The sequence below is a fragment of the Pieris napi genome, chromosome 4 (assembly GCF_905475465.1).
Source record: "Pieris napi chromosome 4, ilPieNapi1.2, whole genome shotgun sequence".
Lineage (NCBI taxonomy): Eukaryota > Metazoa > Arthropoda > Insecta > Lepidoptera > Pieridae > Pieris > Pieris napi.
Genome location: NC_062237.1, coordinates 5,238,400 through 5,256,294, shown reverse-complemented (window position 1 = coordinate 5,256,294; position 17,895 = coordinate 5,238,400). Strand labels below are relative to the sequence as shown.

The following is a 17,895-nucleotide window of genomic DNA, read 5'->3' as shown; positions in this document are numbered from 1 at the left end:
CCCCGCCATTGCAAATTACGAAATTTAGCTTTACTAATTAGTACGGTTAAATTTCATAATTTTCAATGGCGGGGCAATACAAGCGCGGAAACTGGTGTAGGAGATAAAAGATAAAGCTATGAATATAAATAGCCACATTTGCTTCAAAATCTTCCGGTGTTAAGCGGTCCTAAAGCATGTTCCGGAATTTTACGAAAGCTCGAATTATCATATCCTAGAAGTAGTTACATCAGCTCGTTGATATTGTCTCTTTTTAGTTTTAGTCTTTCAAATTACCAATAACTAGATAGTTTCAGGCTGAAATTTTTGGAGAAATAGGCACATCGTAAAGCATTCTATGGACACAAAGAAACGGCAACAGGTGTAGTGCCTACAATATAGTGATAGTATACCCAACTTGTAGTATACACTTCCCACGTTCATCTCATTCATTGAGACAAAATAGCGTCAAAAAAATGTTTTCAGGTATTCTATGTTGACATTTCAGTAATCTGCCACCCAAATTGGAGGGTAGATTACACCTTATGATTATAAGATACCTGAGGCATTGATTATGAACCACATATATTCTATAATAACGAACAGCTTTACCATATAATCGTAATTTTTTGTATATTGATAGAAAAGGAAGCAAGTACAAGGTATTAGGTTTGTGTGGACGCGGAATAAAAGTGCACAGCAGACAGAAGGGAGAGGTGTAAAAATAGTTGTTGATTAGCCGTTTACTTAATTTATAAATGGTAATAAAATAAATAAGCGTGTTACATAATATGATTGATTGTTTTGTTTAATAACTCTTAATAAAATATATTATTATTATTATTATGGTGTATACTTTTCTATTAGGTATTTTATACTTAAGATTAGTATAGTATATTTTATTATTTAGCAAAATTTGGCTGGTTATTGATGGTTCAAAAGATTTTATTAATGTTAGATATTTTTTTTTAAATATTTAAAAACGTTTTGTTATAAGAATGATGATTTTGAAACCGTGGAATAAAAAATTATACAAAATCGTACAATATTTTATATTAGTAGATTCGCTTTGCAAAATAATTTAGTACAGTTATTAAAACAATGTCATGGATTCTATAAGTACGGTAGCTGCAGTTACGTAAGTATTCAAAAGTAATACATTTTTATAAATTGTTTTATTTTTAAGTTTTTGTATTATATGATTTAAAAAAATGTTTTCTTTTTATCGACCACACTCATATATTTTACATATAACTTTACACACGAATACATTGCTTACATTATAAGCGCACACTGTTATTTTTAAAATTAAAGCTGTGTTATTTAATTCTAAGTGTTATAATGAGCAGACAGCCAATAATTGAACACTGTTCCTGGCAAATAATCGAATTAATTAAATGTACCTTACCGTCCCGTACTACTTCGAACACCGTGATACAAAAAAGTATTAGCCTTAGTTAAAGCAATAATAGATTCTTGCTACAATTATTTCTTTTAACAACTAAACTAGGCTTTGGCATAAGTGCCGTTTTGTTTGCGATGATACATCGATGGCCTGTTCTTGAAGCAGACGTGCTCTCTATTCAATTGGATGGATTAGACTCTGCAAGGTAAGAAACAATGATGTAGACGTTATACCTATACACGACGTAATACTTTAATATAAAAATAACGAATAACGATTATGTTAATTAAAATACTAAAGTTTAATTTTGAGTTCTTATTTTTTATTGTTTAATGGCCATGTTGCTACAAATAGCTAAACCTAATAAGTTGTACATAGTAAATATATATCAATTGCGAGAACATAATGAGAACACTCATTTAAAATTAATGAAGTTAACTATATCTGTAAATAGCTTTTTATATATAGATAAGAAGATAAACTTTGATTAATAGGCAAGAGGCATGTCGATTCCTCACAATTCCGTAACAGCAAGTGTTACAATAAATATAAAGAAAAATCAATTGATGAACTACATTTATTTACTAGGGGAAATGTAATCTGCATCCCGGGGTTTTATGGGACTCGCTTTTGTCCACCAGGTGACCAACAATCCCCTATACGGTAACAGCCTTATCAGCTTCCCGACACGCGATACGACCTTTGTGTCCGCATTTTGATATTTACCACAAGAACCCATGCACTAGATGTAATAAGCCGCTATTTAAAGGCTCGACTGGAGATTAAGAACCGCACAACTAGGACAAGCAAATTAATCTGATTATTACATAAGAAGTTTTAATAGGTCTTGTTAAATTAATAAACATGGCATTGCCGATATGACACATTTATATTTTTTTTCCTACAATAAAGTTCACAAAAGGGAGTGCGACATTACATGAATTACAATCTAGCCTATACAATTATTATGGCTTATAAGTAATATTATATTGACTTAATTTTCTACAATACTAGTGAAGTAAGTACATTATAATAAACCCATTAAAATTTTCCCAGAGAAAGTAATTAAAATGAAAGCGAACGTGAAAGTCGGTTTTGTCTCAAAACTAATATTCACCGCTCTCAATATAACAGAGTATACCTAAATTAATTTATGTCTGAATTTGGGAACCGGGGATTTCGCTCGAGTCAAAGTTGTGTGTTTGTACATCTAAGTTCTAACTGCTAATTCTAATGATTTAATCTATGATCGAGTTTGAGATAGATCCGAATTCACAATGTAAAATAAAAAATATTAGTATGGAACATAAGATACAGGCTATCGTTTATTCCACGACATTAAATTTGAAACTGTAGGCATGCCTACTCATCGGTAAAGAAGACAGAGGGTGTAGGTAGGTACTCTCGGTACTCTTTTAAATAGCAAAATAATTTTAATCACTTATTTTAAAACAAATATAGTAAATTAATTAGAACTAGCCTGTCTAGCACTAGTCCCAGGCCCTTTTATCAACTAGATAATCGTTAACTTTATAGCAAGCCTTTTTACACAGCTTTTCTTTAATACATTTCTTAAATTTATTAAAAGGTAGCGATAAAAGAGCCATTGGGATTTTATTAAAGAAGAGTATCCCTTTTCCCAAAAAAGAATTACTAACTTTAGATAGTTTAGTACACATAGTAAACTTATCACTATTTTTATATACATACATAATATTTTGATAAATATATTGCGAGGGAAAGGTAAGTACATTAATTTCCTTGAATTTATCTCTCAGAGATTCCATACATTTTAAATTTTAGATTGCACGAATAGCCCTCTTCTGTATAAACGAATACCACATACTAGGTCAGACAAAAGTTTTTTTTTTTATAGAACGGGGGCAAACGGGCAGGAGGCTCATCTGATGTTAAGTGATACCGCCGCCCATGGACACTCTCAACGCCAGAGGGCTCGCGAGTGCGTTGCCGGCCTTTTAATAATAGGTACGCTCTTTTCTTGAAGGACCCTAAGTCGAATTGGTTCGTAAATACTTCAGTGGGCAGCTGGTTCCACATAGTGGTTCTAACTAAAAAGAGACCTATTAATAAAAATTGTATGCAATTATTATTGAACGCCTTTTCTTTTACGGTTAACTGATAATTAAGCATTAATTTAATATGTTTTAAGTATCAAATACTAGTCTTTTCTATAATTCATGCATTGAAATCCCTTATTTCTTTTCAAAAATGCAGCTTTGATGTAATGCTTTTGAGTAAAAATTGTGATCTCAATTTTTAAGAGTTTTTAAGATTTCCTTTGGGACGGTGTTTAAAAATTGCATGCAGTTTAAATACTGTGAAAGTTTGTTTGATATGACAAAACTCTATAAATGCTTTTAGATGATCGGGTCAATATATAACGATGGCTTGGAGGTTCTGTACCGGTCCTCTAAAAATCTAATAGCGATGGCGATGGCGATCCCAATGTTTTTTTAATATGAATATCGGTATAATTGCGTAGCGCTACCGTGGGATCGCATGGCACAAAAGCTCAACGGTGAAGTCTAGATCTCTGTCTCCATTGGGAGCTGCAAAGGAACGTCTAGGCTGATTACCACTGATCTATTAAAAATATCAACGCAATAGACGCAAAATATCAACTCAATGTTAGCAATTAATCAAACCTATTTTTAAAATAAAACTCAGTCTGAGAAATTCTTGATGTAAACGTTTCCTCTGGAAATCGATTTCACTTGATGTTTACGCTTGAAGCACGAGTATCGGAGATGAAGACGAGTGAAAATAAATTAATGTGCAGCTATTTATAGTATGCTTCCATTCCAGTAAGTAATTGATATAATTGGCATGAATATTAGCATGATAGCGCGTAGGTTGTAAGTAACTTAGTGGGTGTCAATCTAAAAAAAACCTGCCAATGAAAAATGGAAAATAGCGCAACCTTCTAGGTCTGGGACTTTAGATTTTTGTATCTGTTTCGTGATAATTTGTTTCTTTAATAGGCAAGTAGGTGGTCACACACGCTGTCCACGGCACGAGTGAGTTAAATGCACACAAAGATAGAAAGTCCTGTACAGACTTCGCACACTATGAGCACACTGCTTATAGTGGTGACATAGCAAGGACTATATTTAAGAAAATGAAAATCGTTGTACAGTTCGATGATCTGATGTCTTTCCCATACATAAAATAATTGAAATAAATAAATATCTGAAGGACAGTTATAGCAGTAGCAGTAAGCTGACCATTCGTTAGTGACGTGTCTATGACTTGCTACTAACTATGGGAAATGTACTCAGTCTCAGTACATTTTCCGGCGAAATAATTATTCCGACAGGTCGGCAGTGAAGCTCACCATTTACTTGTTTTAAAACCGATGCAATAATGTTGTATACTTCGTTTTAGGACTTCACATAGATTTGATTTTTTATATATCTTATTATAAAAAATGGACTTTTGTAAAACATTTGCTATTCGTCTAGACTACTACCATTATCGCAGTAATGGAATTTTGTGTCCTACTTATTCAAGAGCTAAGGTTAAACAATGCCTATGAATTGTAACCGCTCGTGCATGACTAAATTAAATCGGTATTATACCAATATTACGACAATACAAACTCGTGAGATTGTTACACCTTTTTTCTTAAAGTGGTGGTTTTTATATGAAATTCGGCATGTAGATTTGAATAAATGCCGACAAAATTTATCTTTAATCAATTAATTAATTGTTCTTATCTAAGTAAAAACCCTGTGCAGTCTTGCTCAAATTTACAAAAATAACAATGGCGAGGGTTACTAGTCATTGTCAGTATCTTACATTTTAGGAAAGATGAGTGATTTTTTGACAAAGACCTTGTTACACATTACATATGTAGCAGTGGTGTATAATGTATCCAATGAAATCCTCAAATTAGTTTGCTTCAGTGAATTCTAAATGGTAATTCATATATTCAAGACGTTTCAAATAGCGTAGGTGGGTAACTAGACCCAGGCAAGGTGAGGACGCTGCGAAGTGAAGGACCCGTGATACTGGTGAGCGGGTGGAGCTGTTTGGGCGGGCGCGGGGTGCGACGCGGTGCGGGAGCGGAGGGGTGCGCAGGGCGGGCGGGTGGTGTAACAAGTGAAGCGGCCCGGGGAGCAACAGTCTGCCGTAGCCCGGCCACGCGGCCTCACACGCCACGATAGTTACTGCAGCTGGATCGTGCAACTCGCGTAAGTAAAACCTTATTACTTGTACCCGGCTCGCTGGGACCGAGATCGCCGCGCCCTCCCCGCTAACGCTGCGCGCGCCCATTTTAACGTATACATCCTGTGATGGATGTCCGCTTTAGTACACCGATATACCTGTTGCTTGTGTGTCGGGATAAGATAAGATCCTAATTAAATAATCTTAACTCTATTGACATAAAACTAACCAAGGAATTAAAAAGTCGCGACTGATACCGCTTTGCTTCTCGCTAAAGCTGTTTTAACGGTTTTGTAAGACCATACGTGATAATATTTAAGCTAAAATAAATTTTTGATAGCCAATAATAAACAAAAGAGTTGATGTTGCATATGACCACAAACAAAGAGTTTATGTTGCGTACAATCACATTGCAAATGAGTTCACTAATCTTGCTTTTGACTGATGCACACAATTTTTGTCTTAACATTTTTTATGAATCTTGTTTATTCTGTTCAGTTGATCTTCTTGGTGAAATATTATCGTTGTCTGACACATGCTTTGTACAACTATTTAAAACTTACTTTTATCAACATACAAGTTGAATATAGACTCAGACTTATAATTTTTTTATATATTTATTTCGTACAGCTAACGTATATTATATGTATTTAAAAAAAAGCAAATATACTATTGTGTCAATGTGGTCATTATAGTTCAATATAAAGTCACGAACACAGTCTCCCTTTTTAACGGATTTGTTATTAATATGTGTGATAATTAAAGTTAATTTTGTTTTTTTTTTCGAAGTTAATTTTGTTTGAAGTTTGAACCGATATTCTATATTGTCTATAATACCTTAGTTGCTACCATTAAAGCAACTAATAGTCGTCGCATAGCTGAATATACTGAAAGCTTCATTAATAATTCTCTGCACGAGTTTTAAGTAACATAGGGGCGTTACTTGAAACTCGTGGAGTAGAATTTATCATACGACTTTCGTTTTTTTCAAACCGTAACTGCGATTATTCAAAAGTTAACCCCATGACGGCCTATGGGAGTGAGACAGTGACAAATGGCGACAATTTTGCAGGCAATTGTTGGATACCGAAGAAGATTTTCAGTCTCACAGCGAGAGCTTACCGTAAACCTATAAACCATTTGTAAGGCTCTTATGCTATTATCATTGGTTTATTTTGAAATATTTAATTTCGTTGCTTTAAAAATAAATATTTCTAATTCCTTATTGCGAATAGGAAAGGAATTCAAATAATCCTTTCTTTTTCAAGGTCTCATTCCCAAATCTCAGTAGAGTCACGTTAGCCATATCAAATAAGGTTCCAATTATTTTCCTATTTATTTTACTACATCATTCCACAATTTTAGCATAAAGAAAAACATTTTACGCGAAAATTGTGGAATGATTTCTCCGAACAGCGTTAAAAATTTCATTATGAAGTCATTTTGTGTAGAAAGAATTTAATATAAGTCTGAACAGTACAGTGAACATCTCCAATGACCTCACTGTTTTATTACTTATGTAATTATGAATATTATAGTATTTTTAATACTAATAAAACAAGATCTTAGTTAATTATGGTTATTCTAGTATCTACTGCCACATTAACGTACTGAATTCTGACTAATTTGAGCAAAATAAATATGTATTGTTTATTGTGCAATTAAAATATTGTTCGAATAGATAACAACTAAAATTGAGTTTGAATATTGCTACGCTAAAGCGTAGCGTATTTCGTAGCAATGTCGTAAAGTCAGTACCGCCAGGATGAATCATGATAGTTGTATGTTTGTTTGCTTAATGTGCTCTTATACTCAGTAATTTTATGTAAATTAATTAAAAATAGTACATTAGATATCATAAACCCACAGACACGAAATGAGTCCTCTGCTACATAAACGAATTAGCTTTGTAACAGTACTAAGTCTGTTGTTTGCTTAAGGTATAATGTAGAATGTAATTATTTAAAGATTTCAAGTTTTACGATAATTTCTGTTTATACACACATTTTTCGTTACAACGTTTCTCTAGCTACAGAGTTTGTAATAAATGGATCCACCTGGTTTCATTTGAACGTGAAACTCGGAAATTTTATAACTATACCAGCTTACGGACGGATACGTTTATCAAGCTCAACTTGTTTTGAATTTCGTATAAGCTCTTTGAGAATGCCTGTGCAATGCGTCATATCGTTCAATAGCCTGAGTTTGCCTGTTTATTAATGAAGCTACGATGTGAATTTTGCTGCATCTAAATAACTTTAATATGTTTCTTAAAATATGTTTAGTTAGGTGGTGAAGATGCGACAAATAATCTTGAAATTGAAATGTAATAAATATAATAATCTTGATTTTGAAATGTAATAAAAGTATAGTGTAAAGATACCACGAATTACTATTGAATTAAATAGTTGACATTAGAATTGATTTAGTTTTTTATTTATTAAAAAAAGCTACGCGCATTACAATAATATCTTACATCTAGAAACGTAAATTAAAATCCAATGGCACACCTTTTGAGAGGAAAACACAGCCCACCATAGTAATATTATGGAAAATAATAATTATAAGCTATAAATTAATGTGCATATTAATTTATTGGTTCATTAAGTGCAGTCAAGGCGAAGCTTGAAATAAAATTACTATTTGCAGTGTCGAGTGAACTTCCAGGGCTTACGTAAAACCGTTTTCTTGCAAGTCATAAAATTTCCTCAACTACCGCACAATTTTAAAACCTTACAAATCAAGATATACGAGCGAAGATAAAAGATGACGCAAGTCAACGTGACCAGGAAATACTGCAAATTATCTAAATACTCCAACGATTTGAAGGATTCATCACAGTAATGGGGCGGCAATTTATCAATGTATCAACCCCGCTAAAAGTTGCCCATCAGTTTTTGATACCTATTTATTACAACAATAAAATACGGTGCTTATCGGATGTCAATCTGTTTGCAATAATTTGTCAGGATCGGACATTTCATTGAACAAAGGCTTAAGTATTATTAATATGAATGACTCGACTTTCGAAGGATGTTTTTAATGTACATGTTTAGTATGGAACGCAGTTGAACTAGCCGCTAGGCGCGCTCTTAAGTCGTGCGTTCAAATCAAAACTATGGATTTTTTTTTGTGAAATTAGAACTTGATCTTCCGGTAAAAGAAAATATTGAAAGAATACAGTTATGTCTTAGACCGTGTCGGGCAGAGATCACTGACTTGGTTGTTAAGAATGATTTATCAATAATATAGATACAGAAATCCGAGCCCAAGGCCAGAGATAATATAGGTTACCACCGGTTTTTATATTATTTTATTTTGTACACCTTAACATTTTTTCACAACCTACCCAAAAGTCGTAGGCTAAACTGGTTTTCTTTGACTTCGGTAAAATGTATCAAAGAGAAAGGATGAAAATTCAAATAATATCGTAACCATGATCTCGGTTAATTGCAGTTTTCTTTTTGCAGACTCGTTTATAATTTTATTTGAAAAGCAATTTCATTTCGTTTTATTTGAAAATATATTCGATGGGCGCAACTAGAGTTTTCTTGATTGAAATTGAAGTTTAATTTTCTATTTTATCCTAGACGTTAAACATATTCTTTCACAGGTTCTATAAGGCAATGCATAACTGTAAAAATCATCGTTAAGCTTGATAATGGAAGTGGAAACTGTAACAGATAATGTTCGTACTCTTAATTAGTGATGTTCAAAATACTTGCGACGATATAATAGTCTTGAATGTACCGCAAGTACTACAAAACTTATTAATCATTAGTTAGTAAACAAAGCATATTTGTAACGACCCACTTCGGTTTCGAAATAGTATGTTAGCTCAGTTTCTATTAGACCAAAATTTGCCATATTTAAATACAACGTTATTTAATTTACAATTTCTAATAACACGGCCTCCGTCGTGACAATTTGCTGCGTTTCTTGCCCGTTCTTTCTAAGTTTCTTGCCCGTTCTTCTCAGAACAAGGCCTCCTGGTAGTTTAGCGAACGGATGGCGTAGTCTTGCTCTTTCGCGAATTTTGTAAACGTTTTTGACATTCATAAGCATGCGCTAAGACGCATCTAAACTGAATAAACATATTTTGATTTGAATTGCATTTGATTCGGAGATTCTGGTTTGGATATCTGTTTACAGTTACTTATAAATATTTCAACGTATAAATACTAAGAAAAAATACCAGTGAATGAATGAAACAGATACTATATTTTCCATAACTATTTGGAGAAACGTTACGTTTTACCTACATTTATGTAAATTATACATACATAAAGTATAAGAATAACAGAAGTAGAAAAGAGAGCAAAAATTATTGATTGGCCACACCGCTCGCATGAACAATGATATAGAGTCTGGCTTATGAAAGAAGATAAAGAAAAAGCGCGGCAAATTAAAAAAAAAATAGTATCCCCTAAAAGTTTGATATATTTTGTAGATTAAACTTACTTGATTTTATTTTATTATTTTTTACATTGACAGTAACGTATTTAGTCTTTTACTATTGATACTTAAAATGACTAGCATTGCATGGAAAACTAAAACTATATTTATTATAAAATACAACTTTATTCGGAATAATCAAAATCTTGAAAAGTATTGAAAATTTTACTAGTGATTAAAGTGATTTCTTTAAAGTACTGGTTCTGGGATTTTATTCTATCTTTCTGCTCTAAATCAGTGAGCTTACCAATAGTTCTCACCATTGCATCGACATCCTCCAGATTTACTGCGAAAGAAACGAAATATTCTATCAAATAAAACAAAGTTTAGGCTATTATACCTGTTAACTATTCGGAAAAAATATATAATAGAAATAAAAATGAGTAACTGCATGAATTAGACAATAAATCATACTAATATAAGAAATTCAATGACATTCTGTGTTGCCATCCGAAAGTTTTCAAATAATTCAATTATCTTCTTTCATTAGCCAGAATCTATGATATATGACAAAAGGGGCAACCAGATGAAAAGGCCTACACAGGAAAAGAAAGAGAGGTATCTTCTTATCCGGTAGGCTGACGAGCTTAAAGAAGTTGTTAGGGATGATTGGTAGGAAAATACTCAAGATATATATTATAGCTAGTTGTAGGAGTCCTATACTAGTTAGGAAGTCCTTGAAAAAAATTATGTTATTTTTGTATTTAAGTAGGTATGTGTAATTTTTGTTAAACAGTGTTGTTTCCAGGCTTAATTATTATTATTATAAATTAGTTTATCTCCATAGAATTTAATGTTGGTATCATTTTTTGTTAAGTTTTAATTTCTGTGTAGAAGCTATAGATGCATTTGGGAAACGAAATGAACTGACATAAGGGTATAAGTTTACACCCTAACCTGATAACCGTTCTTTTTAGTTTCTTACACTTTTGCTTTTCAATTAAGGAATTATGGCAACATTTTACATATTATTAAGATAGCTTGATTAAATATATAACGACTTTCTTTTACATACTACATTTGGTTTGTCTAACTTTTTGGGCTAATAAAACACAAGGATTCTATTCGATGAAAAATAATATAAAACAGATTAAACGTAATTTCTTCCATTATCACTGTAGATCTAAACATTGCTCTATATTTAGAAATAAGGAAAACGGACAAAGTTTAATTGTTTTTCTCACTAAAGAGGACGATAAGTATTAGTGGCTAATGAGATTTGTTGATGTATATTTTTAGTATACTGTTTTATTTTTACAGCATTTTAAGAATTTAATTTGTATACATAGAGAGCATTTGTCAAACAATTACAGCGTGAGCATATTACGTATATAATCCACATATCATATATTTGTACCACGGATGCGAAAAGAGTTTTTTTATTTCCATAAATAAAACAGTGATGAAAATCAGCATGTATCTGAACGAAAAAACGATACGATATGTGTCAGGAAGCTAAGGCAGATCAACAGTGATGGTAAAATAAAAAAGTAGATAAATTTATTAGACAAGGAACACGAAAGGATAAAATATTTGATGATGATAACTTGTATCCCTTTATTACCATTTTCAAGCATTTGAATTAGTTTTTTTCGTAGCACTTTATAAAAGCAACATACGTTCGAGGTGTTAGGGAAATCCTGAAAGCCTACATAAGCGCAAGTTAACCGTCGGTAACTTTTACCGCTGTCGGAAAAAGAAAATATTGATTATTAACCTTAGTAACTATGGCTTACCGTAATCTGTTTTTGAATCTAAACTCTAGCCAAGTGGACTAAGGGTTCTTAAACGCATACACTCACGAGATGTTGGCATTATGAGTTTCCAAAAGCCGTTGAAGGCTTTATTTCAAAGATGAGCATTGGTTCTCCCATTATTTTTACTTATTACTAGCAGGCCTGGCGAACATCGTACCGCCTAACAGTCGATTCTTTATTTTTTTAAATACTTATTCTGCTATTCGGGACACCGGTCTAGCTAGTAAGATAAAAAAAAGAAAGTTGATAATACAACAAATACATTATGTCACAAAATAAAAATTTACCTTCCCGGAACCCCTCCACTAACACTTGAACTTTATGATAATATGGTATTAAAGTTCGAATTGCCTTTAAATATTATTACGAACATTTTGTATGGGAATATAGAACAGTGTTGTTTTTAGACTTTTTCACTCAATTTTTTTTAATTTTTCTCTCCGTAAGAACCATCCTCGTACTTCAAGGAATATTATAAAATAAGAATCAGACAAATCAGTCAAGCCGTTTTCATGTTATGTCGTGACAACGGAAAACGGGTTTCATTTTTAATTTATATATGATTTAAAGAAACGATGTTTATCTACTAAACAGTTAATTAAACAGTACGACAGGACGCCACACTACAAAAAACGTAAAAGCCGTTACGAAATCTCGGGATCGTTAGTCCGAGGAACAGGAATGCTTGTGAAAAGTTGAACTAAGTTTGACATTTATTTTAGGATTAATCATGACGAAAGTCGTAAAATTACGACTGTTAAAAAAGGAAAGCTCTAAAAACCTGGTATTTCCAAAGCTTTTCTTTAGTTCCCTCGCATTTCTCCTTACTATAAATTAACAGGTATATTGCTAATGTCCGGGCCGACAATAAAAGATAAGGGCTTCTCGTGATGGTGGAGACAATAAAATCGGTTTATCGGCCCAAAAAACAGCTGTTGGACAAAAAAGTATTTGACCACTTTTAAGCTAATTACGATTTCTAATACATTTTTATGATAAACGTTAAATATAACTGTATAAATTGTTGTTATGTACGTCAATAGCTTATTTGTATCTATTTAAAATGTGTTTTATATTGATGACATTTAAAAAACTACAATCACTGTCCTGTGCTAAAATAAGTAACTATTCGAACTCAAATATAAAATTAATTGTATCAGATAAATGTTTTCCATTAAGAATAAGAAGAAAGAAATAAAACTAAAATTTTTAGTCTCATTATAACGCCCGTTAAAACAGACCGTAGCTTCTTAGATTTCTGTTTTGAGTTCTCATACCAAGTATATTAAAGTTAGCTTCGTAAAACAAAAATGGAAACTATGTGAATATAAGGTTACGTCGTTACCGAAATTTTTTGAGTCAACCACTAAAATGGACATCGGTTGTACAAAGTAACTGGACTGTATCATAATTTCAATAGAGATCTCTTTTATACACGATATTTTAAAAGCAAAATAACGATTTTTAGTTTGTTTCATCAGAGGTATCACTTATTAAATAACTTCGCTATCTAAACGAAGTGAATCGGAAAATAGAAATGGCTTCTTAATCTCTAATTCGATGTTGGTTCGATTGTTCACCTTAATGACTTGTGTTCGCCCTGAGCCCTCCTTACCTGTGGATTTGTTATCTCATCCTGATAAGGTTTTTTAATCGGAAACGACGTGTTAATATGTTATTTGTTTTAAATGTCTAGATTCAAATAACGATAAAAACTATCTTCTTCACAAATCAAAAGCCTAATTAGGATTTAAAACATTGATAATTTGGCATGGCATACAAACCTATCATTTAAATTTTGCTTCTAATAAATATCGTTGGAAATATTTTTATAGTACAATTTTAATTACCTTTTCCAAAGCTTAGAAATGCTTCATACTCTAACATTCCATTCATTTGACCAAATTAGTCTGCCTGAAAACATTTTTCATTGCATTTTTTGTTTGGAAATAGAGATAAATTGATAATGCTTGTACCAGCCAAGGCTGTATATTTTCGCTAACTCCGAATATTGGATTGCCTTAATCGTCGCACAGCATTTTTATTAATATTACATTTAATATCATTAATAAGTATTCATTTAAACATTAACCTATTGTACGTGAGTGATTATTATAGAGTGAAAAATAAATCCACTATTCTATAAACATCACGTTGATGCAGGGAAATGCAAACTGCCTACAAAATGCCTACGCAACATGTATTTTCTATACTAACAAATAAATTCAAAATAGTGACATCATAATTATCGGTATCGTATAGCCAATAAGTCACATCCGTTTGTTAAATTCAAGGTTGCAATACCATTGGAAAACTGTGTCTGATAATGTGTGGATTGCTTTAGGCTGTGTTTGAGCCACGCCCAGTCGTTAACTTAGCGGGCCGAACGTTGTCGATGATCAGCGGATTTTTATCGGCTTCATTCAAATGGAAAATGTTTTTCTCTTTATTGCCTCTGATAGCCCCAATCTGATACTTGTTTTGTGATTTAAATTGCTATTTGCCAACAATTCCTATCAAGTATCTAATTTTAACAAACAATGTCTTCAATACATAATCATTTTATTGACAATACTTTTTGTTACTTTTATTTTCCATTGTTGCTGTATGATTAGCAAATTATATTAAAAATATTTATTTTCATTTTAATTTAATAATTCACTAAACTAAACAATTATGTTTTGGGCCATTAGTCCCTATTTAGAATTTTTATTTTGACTCGATTACAAAGCTGCCATGATGAACTTGACGAAGTCAGTGATTTAATAATAGAATCAGTATAATAACACCACTTCCATTATAATAACACTAATCCCACGCAACCTTATTGTCAATTGAAACTCACAAGCTTTTTTAGTGCAATAAAAAGGGTTTTATAGTCGTTGGGTCAGCAGAGTGTATGTAAATGAGATCTTTGGGGTTTTGAAGAGTGAAATAAAGGAGCATAGGCGCCCCGGGAAAGGTAATTCCTAACATTATAGTAACGTATCCACAACAGCTGTAAATCTAACTGTACAATTACTGTTAGATTTACGGTTTACGTATGCGTCGACTCGAAAATTCTATTTAATGTTACATAAAAAGGAAAGGATCTACCTAACTATGTACCCGGTATTGTTTCTGTTTCAAAGCTCATAATCTCGCCTTTGTATTGTAGTTTTAGCATTTTAAAAAAATAGAAAAAGTTTTTTTTTTGAAACGTGGCAGTGTATGCAACTGATTACAAACGTGTGTATTGGAATGTTACTGTTTTAGTCACGTTATTTCGTAATAACGTGACTAAAAATTCATACGTACTCCTAAGTGAAGATATTGTAAGTGTTTAAACACACTCGGTTTCGGGGACAGATAAAGGAATCGTTTCTTAATATATTTTTTATTGAAAATCAAATCAAGACAGTCTAGACCTAACAATGGGGGAAAAGAAGCCAAAGTAAAAGAAGTGTGTAACCAAAACATTCATACGCTTTCATCAGTATATTGCTGGGAATTATTTAAAGGGCTGTAAACACTTTTCTGATACGGTTTTCCATAATAAATTTACTCTACTATCTTTTGAATTTTCGCCAGAGGGTGTGTGACATGTCACGACACTTTGAGTACTATATTTCATACAATTTATACTAAAACCAATATGAAATAGTTTCACAATTCACAGCGAACGCTTTGCGTTGCATGTGGTCGGATGTTCATTGTTTTGACAATTGAAAATACAATTGTATATTGTGACATCGTGGGAGTTGTATAGAGTTGAATAATATTACATTTCGGGAGTTCTCTTTGAAACATTAATTAATTATTCCCTGATATTCCATATGCTACTAAGTATACTTTCAATGCTTGTTTCGTACCGTGTTTTATAATGCCTTTTAGGTATTACGCAAAAAGCAAAAGCACTTGAGTCCCAGTAAATTGTAGGTTCACCTTAATTGTCATTGACAAAAAATAATAGTGAGAGGCTTTGCCCTACTGGTTTACAGGACTAATAAGTACACCTATATATGTAATATTTAGAAAAGACCAAGGGGAAGAAGGAGAAGTAGAGTGGGTGAAGAGAGAGAAGGGAGAAGTAGGTGCTGTAGAAACAGATGTAAAGAAGATACAGAAGCGATAAAAGAGAGCCTTGAATAAAGCTGGCGGAGGCCTTTACCTTATAAGGGGTTCTCGATCAATGGTACTGAAAGAAGTTACGATAACGAGTAATAAGATGAAAATATAACAAATGTTTTATTGAAATATGATATAGAAATATGAAACTAAACAATGAATTTATTGGAAATAAACGGGCTTTATCTATTTATATAAAAATCGCAAAATATGTTGCTTAACGCAAAACTCGATGACGGACCAATTCGAGTAATTTTTGAAAATATTTATTCCTTGAACTCTGTGGAAGGCTTTTATGGAGAGATAATTGGAAAAATTGCACGGAAAACGAGAAAAACCCACGTTTTTATTCCGGAAAAGCGAACAGTCGAAGCGAAATTCGCGTGGCAGCTAGTTATTAATAATATTTAAAAAGTTGTGTTTCCCTTCTCGAAAGATAAACTTCGACATGCCATTTAAATGTAAATACGACCTTGTAAGCCCAGAGTCAATATATTTCTGGTTCATGCCCACTGTTATCGATGTTACGAAGGATCCTATATTTAACCTAAATTTATTGTACGTAACTATTGGGTCAGTTACTCATGCATAAAACTTTGTATCTTATATTCCCTCATGTACAAACTCTAAAAGAAATGGTTATTTGGAAATTCCAATGGGAAAAATACAAAACCAAATAACTGCGAACTGAATAGTATATTGGATACATCATCATACATCATAAATACGCAATACACACACTCATCACTCACACAGAGACATACACCCATACAACTCTATTTCTGTAGGAATCTAGTTGACTGTTTTGATTAGTTTTTTTCCTTTTTTAAAAACTTAAAATTTTGTTGCCTACTCATATATGTACTTTATTGTTTTTTTTTTTATGTAAAAGGAGGCAAACGGGCAGGAGGCTCACCTGATGTTATGTGATACCGCCGCCCATGGACACTCACAATGCCAGAAGGCTCGCAAGTGCGTTGCCGGCCCAAATCAGTATGACTTTGCTGTGGAATGGAAGTCTGGTTATCCATATCACAGGTTCTTACCTAGTTTGAAACCAGTCTCCCAATACCTTCTTGATTGTTATCGTACTGTTTGTTTTAAATGTTATATGGGAGAAAATAAAGAATTATTATTATTAATTAAACTTAATAATTATAAATTTATACAGAATTTTTTAGTTAATTTAATTATGTTTAATCCTTCTTTGAGCGTATCAAAAAACAAACGTGTACGGAATAGTTTTAATTGAAAGTAAATATAAGTATATTTATTTTTTATAAGAATATTTTTTAAACAGAAGAAGTAAAAATTAGTTTTTTTTTTAATAAACTCCATGGTTCATAGAGGTTAAAAACTCTGCTTTCAAATTGAAAGCGAGTCTCCATTTACTGATTCCATAGTATATTTTAAACCCAAAACATCTTTCTCTCAGTACGAATGAAATACATTATTAAAATGAAAACCTGTATTACTTATCTTTGTAACCATAAACACGCTTACAACTACAGCTTAATCCGCTTAGTTTTGTCCCGTTTATAATACAGGCTTTGGTGTGTGTGAGTTTTTATTTACATAAAATTACAGTTTCGGATTGCAATATAAATAACTTGAAACGTTTAATATTTATTCATTTACAGAAATACATACATTGTCCTTACAGACTATCCCAATACGATAATTTCGAGAAAAAATAAAACACATAAATTACACAATATCGCTACTGTGAATTCACTCTGCGAACATATAAATATGTCGATAGAGTCGGAGACTTTGTGCAACAGACTGGTTCTGGCCAAGAGGTATCGCAATGAATATACAAGAACGTATCCTGAGAAATTTAGCCAAGGAATTTTTATTCTGGCCTGTAAGCTGCGCTGAGTACCTCTTGTATGTGTTTGACAAAGTTAATCCCAGTTATGCGCGCACCTTTTTCATACAAATATTTGACGAGGGCATATTTTACGTCACAATTAAAAGTGCCATGGAAGAGCTAATGGTTAA

General features: G+C 32.5%; 1 protein-coding gene across 1 annotated transcript in view; it reads left to right on the top strand.

The window, feature by feature from the left end:
• The first annotated feature begins 5,507 nt into the window (after nucleotides 1-5,507).
• The window catches only part of LOC125048633 (regulating synaptic membrane exocytosis protein 1), a 94,258-nt gene continuing 81,870 nt past the window's right edge, over nucleotides 5,508-17,895 (top strand). The window contains exon 1 of the mRNA XM_047647407.1: nucleotides 5,508-5,598. The gene's annotated coding sequence lies outside the window, so the exon portion shown is untranslated. The remainder of the gene's footprint in view (nucleotides 5,599-17,895) is intronic.